This window comes from Vombatus ursinus, unplaced genomic scaffold (genome assembly GCF_900497805.2).
Source record: "Vombatus ursinus unplaced genomic scaffold, bare-nosed wombat genome assembly UNPS02014811.1, whole genome shotgun sequence".
Taxonomy (NCBI): domain Eukaryota; kingdom Metazoa; phylum Chordata; class Mammalia; order Diprotodontia; family Vombatidae; genus Vombatus; species Vombatus ursinus.
Window position 1 is genome coordinate 9,114,876 of NW_020954589.1, and position 5,674 is coordinate 9,120,549.

A 5,674-nucleotide genomic window follows, 5' to 3' on the forward strand; every position below is an offset into this window, starting at 1 on the left:
ACTCAAAAGCTTAAGGAAGTGATTGTTGATAATTCAAAATAAATTAATTAAAAAAAAAAACTTGGCCCATTTGCTGCTGGGATCTTCAACTAGAAAGTTCTTGCTAGAATTATCCTGCTGGACTGCTCTACTCTAAACTGGTCTAGTGTAATATAAATAGCCCAGTGGGGGGTCCAGTTCCTTCAACCAGTTTCTAATTCATTTCCTCTACTGTCATTCAATGATCAATATACTTTCCAAATTGACAAAGAATTGTTCACATTTAGTTTCATTTTTGATTGATTGATTCTATGTAAGTGTCCAGGATTTATTCACACCTAGTTTTTTAAGTGATTAATTTTTATTAATTTATTATTATTAATCTTATTTAATATTTAAGTGATTAATTGAATTCCTCTGGGCCTCCTTTGCTTACATTAATCGGAGCAACCCTTCCCTCTTATATGCATGGTTCACATAGTATCTTATCAGAGAATACTGTGCCTAAGGAAAAGAAGTGTTCTTCACTTAACCACATTTGCAGAATTATCAGGAATTGGAGATGTTTCTAGGGTTTGATAGTACCTGAAAAAAATTTTTTTAATTTAAAAAATCAACCAACCAATCAATTAAGCAACCAAGATTTGCCTTTTTATCCTCCCACCCTCCCCTACTCCCAGTTAAGAAGATAAGAAAAACAAAACCCATTAAAACATTTCCACATTGGCCATTCTTTAAAAAAAAAGTTTGTCTCATTCTGTATTCTTAGTCCTTCACTTCTCTGTTAGGAAGTGGGTAGTGTGTTTCATCATCAGTCCTCTGACAAGAGCTCAGCGTAGTAAATATGCCATCATATTTATATGCTATAACTTGTTAATTCATTCCCAATTTACAGGCACCCCTTCAGATTTCCATTCTTGGCCACCTCAAAAAGAGGAATATTTTTGTACATCCTTAGGACTAATCCCTCCCTTAGTAGTCCTTCTCTCTAATTGCTCCTTCTATCTTCTCCCCTTTCTCTTCTATTTACCTATTGAGTGAAATGTATTTCTGTACCCTAGTGTGGGTATGTGTGTGTGTGTGCATATTCTTCCTTCTTTTGACCAGTTCAGATGAGAGTGACCTTCAAGTATCAGTCATTCCCCCAACTCCCTCCTTTTTATAAAGATGTCTATTTGTGCACCCTGGTTATGTGAGATAATTTTCCCTAAACTTCTCCCTCACCCCACTCATTCCCAGCCCCCTTCCCTTCTCTTTTCATTCTTTTCTTAAGATCACCAAGGTATAACAGAACTACTGCTTTGTCTGATTGACTCCTTTCATCAATTAATGATGTTATAGTTCTGAGGGGACACGTGTACCATCTCCCCATATTTGAATGTGGTTGCTCTTTGGTCCTTTTTCACTGTTCACTCATGTTTACCTTTTTATGTTTCTCTTAACTCTTGTGTTTGTGCTTCAAAGTTTCTACACAACTCTGTCTTTTCATCAGGAATGCTTGAAAGTCCCCCATGCCTGGAATACTCTCCCTCCTGTGCTGTGACTAGTGACCTCTCTGGCTTCCTTTAAGTTACAACTAAAATCCCACCTCCTGTAGGAAGCTTTTCCCAACCCCTCTTCATTCTAATGCCTTCTCTCTGTTAATTATTTCCTATTTATCCCATATATAGCTTGCCTTGTATATATCAGTTTGCATGTTGTCTCCCCTATTAGATTGTAAATTCCTTGAAAATAGACACTGTATTTTGCCTCTTTTTGCATCCCTGGAGCTTAGCAGAGTGCCTGGCACATAGCAGACACTTAACAAATATTTATTGATTGATTAAAAGTCCTTTATTTCATTAAAGATCCATCTCCTTCCCTGTAACATTATACTCGGTTTTGCTGGGTAAATTATTCTTGGTTGTAAGCCTTTAGCCTATAGCCTTCTAGAATTTCATATTCCAAGTTCTCCTCTACTTTATGGTGCTGACTGCTAATGTGTGATACATGATATGGCTCCTTGGTACTTGAATTATTTCTTTCTTCTTGCTTGCAGTACTTTTTCCTTGACCTAGCTCTGAATTTTTGTGAGTTTCCATTTTGGAATTTCTTTCAGGAGGTTACTGGTAGATTCTTTCTGTTTCCACTTTGCTCTTTGGTTCTAAGAGATTTGGGCAGGTTTTTTTTTTTTTAAGATTTCTTGAAATATCATTCGTGGCATTCCAATAGTCTGATGATTCTTAAATTTTTTCTCCTTGATCTGTTTTCCAGGTCAGTTATTTCTGCTATGAGATACTTTACATTTTCTTTGCCTTCTTTTTTTCCTCAGTCTTTGACTTTATTTTTAGTATTTCTTATTGTCTCATGGAGTCATTGGCATCTATTTGGTCCATTCTAATTTTCAGGGAATTTGTTGCTTGGGCAAGGTTTTGTACAACTTGTGCCAAGCTGTTGATTCCCTTTGCAAGTCTTTCTTTTCTAACTCATTTCTTTTCCAATTTTTTTCCTCCAGTGCTCTTATTTCATTAATAAGAAGAGGTGTAACTTTTTAAAAAATTCTTGCTTCATTTCTTCTAGGAATTCTAGTTGAATTTGTCCCCTTGCTGTGTTTTCCTCCAAGGCTTTGCTTGTAGATGTTTTGGAGTCATTCGCTTCTGTATTTAAGTCTTAAGCATATCTATCACCTTAACAACTCCTTATAGTGTGGTTCTTTTTTTGTGTGCCCATTTTTCCAGCCTACTTCCTGACTTTGGACTTGATGTTAGCGCTGGGTTCTGTCACATTTCTGTAGGGAAAGTCTGGGCTGGCCTTGTTGCTGTTTTCTTGGAGTATTAAGTGTTGTTATTTCAGGAGTATAGACCTACAAACTTTCAAGGCTCCCAAAATGGCCTGATCTAGATTAAAGTCTGATTGCTAATCCCCGCATCCCCACCCCCATAGTCTGAGCTCTGCAGATTCCTGACCTGGGTTTGAGTTTGTGCAAGAGGAGGATGCTACTGGATTTAGTCGCTATCAGCCAGCTGGAAAGCTCTGTTGTTTTAGAGTGGCAGAACTGTAGGCTCCCCTTTGGTCTGAGACTCCTGCCCTGGTTGTTCTTCTGTAGGTTGGGTTAGATGCTGGAAGTAAAACCCTGCTCTGTGGTTGGGAATTGAGCCACACTCTTGCTTCTATTGCTGCTACTGGCTCTTGAACTTCCTCCTTTCTCAATACACCACTCAGGGCCTCCTTACCCAGGAACATCATTTCCCTGCTCAGATCCCCTTCTCACTCTGGATCTGTGACCTTGGGCGGTGAGTAACAAAGCTGCCGGTTGGCACTTTCCCCATTGCAATGCCTTAGTATGGGTCTAGGGGTGCCCCATATGGGTCTGGGAGCTTCTCTCACTCAGGTACACAGCCTTCCCTGGCCCTTGGAGTGCTCATCTTGGCATGTTCCTGTCCCAACCCAATCCTCAGTGTCTGCAGACACTTTGTCTGTCTTCCTATACTGACCTGGACTAGAAAAAATAACTCTGACTTCTTCTGGATTTTCTCAATCAGGAATCAGTCAGATATATTTTCTAGGTCTATTTGGGTCTCACTTACATACACTGCTTCCTATTGCTCCATCATTTGGCCCCGCCCTCCCCCCATCAGAGTCCTAAAATCTTTTGGTGTTGCAAAACCTTTCAGTCATCGCATTTTTAGATCTATAACTGAGAAAAGCCATAGGTAGTAGAGTAGAAGATGGAAACTTGGCCTGGACTTATTGGTGTGAAGTTTTTGGAGATCGTTGGAATGAGAAGAGTGATTAGACTCCTTAAAAGATTTGATTAGTTGCAACACACATACTCTGGGGCTGGCTTTTGCAGATGCAAGCAATCCTTTTTTGTCACATACTGACAGCATCCTGGAAGATTTAGGATCACTTTTTTTTTTTTTTTCAATCAGGAAGTAGACTACCAGGAGCTTATTCTATTTGCTAGTAAGAGCCTAGCAAATACAATATGATAACAGTGAGATATAGTGTCCCATCCACTAGTTAGGCTTCTTGACCTGGGAGTATACTGTCACTAAATTTCAAGATTATGGGTATGAAGCTTGATTTCAAGCATTGATGGACAACAAGTACTGAGACACACACATATGTGTATGTGTGTATATGTGTGTGTGTGTGTGTGTGTGTGTATGCATATGTCTATATCTATATGTGATATTTTAAAAGGTTTAAGAGACATAGTTTCTGGGTAATTTAATTATTTTATTAATAAGCCCAGCCAGTTACTAATAAAAGGATGGTCATTTGGCCATCTCTCTTAAACTAGAGATGCCTAATGGCAGTGGGGTCACAGCTTATATAGCCTTTGAAGAGGAGGTGTTCCTGAGGGGTGGAAATCAACTTGGGTTGGTTAACACAAAGACAGGTATGGGCTATATTAAAATGAAGGTCTTGGGGTTTGTGACTTAGGTCACTCAAATCTTGGTCAAAGAAACATCAATTTCCATATCACCTGTCTTGATAATAGGGAGAATCAACATTTTCCCAGTCCTGTCAGAGCAAGCATAATGAAGCAGGAATACATACATTAGCCCAAACTTAGAACTACTTTTACTGTCTGATTAGATCTTGGCCTGGGTAAATCTCTAAGAAAGATTTCCCACACTGGTTGGTTTCTGGATGAGGAAGTAGAAAAGGTCAAAAACCTTGGTCCTAATACAATAATAAGTTGTTAAATATAAGAGAGAAATATTCATTTCTCACAATATATATGACTCAAGAAACCCTAAGTGGTATGCCACCAGCAAAAAGTGGGTAGCTGTTGGGTTCCATCATGAGTTCACCTTGCATTATTCACTATGGAGAGCTGATGTGAATGCAGATACTCAATTCCTTAAGTTCCAGACATCAGAAGTCATGATGATCCCACTGAGGGGAAGAAGGCAATCTGTGACACAAAAGGGACAGGGTTACTAACAAAAAAGCACAGGATCACTAGTGTAAGCACAGCCAAGAGTCTGGGCTTCCTTGGGAAATCAGGCCATCTGTTGGAAGAGATTTTTGTAGCCCAGAGCCAATCTTTTCCGCCTAAATTGCCTACAGATTACTGGCAGCAAGCCTAGTATTTAGTTAAAGTCATATTGGCCAAGAGAAAGGATTGACCCTCAGGGAGTAAAACTTAGCTCTTTTGAAGATACACTACTGGTTGGGGGAGTAGAAAAGTTAGATTTCTAACGTGGAGTTCTGTATTTGACAATAATTGATCCAGCCTGAGGTATGAGGAGGCAATTAGTGTGATCAAAGCCTGTTAATGAATGGTTATAAAAGCCCATCTTGATCAATTTGTACCTGGGTAAAGGGCATACTCTAGAGTTGAAGTGGAAAAGGCCTGGAATGACAGGAGATGTATATAAGAAGTTTGAGACCTATGGCTGATTTATTCAAAGGAAAAGTCCTGCTGGTTTTTTTGTTGTAACAAAGAATTAGAAGGAAAGTGGGTACTCAATGAGTGGGGAATACCTAAGCAAATTATACTATATAAATGTCATGAAAGATTATTGCATAGTGCCTGGCATGTGCCTGGTATCACCTAGGAGGGTGCTTAATAAATGCTTGTTGACTTGATGTTGAAAGAAATGAGGACTATGAGGAATTCAGAGAAACTTGGGAAGACTTCTATGAATTGATGCAGAGGGAAGAAAACAGATCCAGGAGAATGATTGACATGAAGAAGATA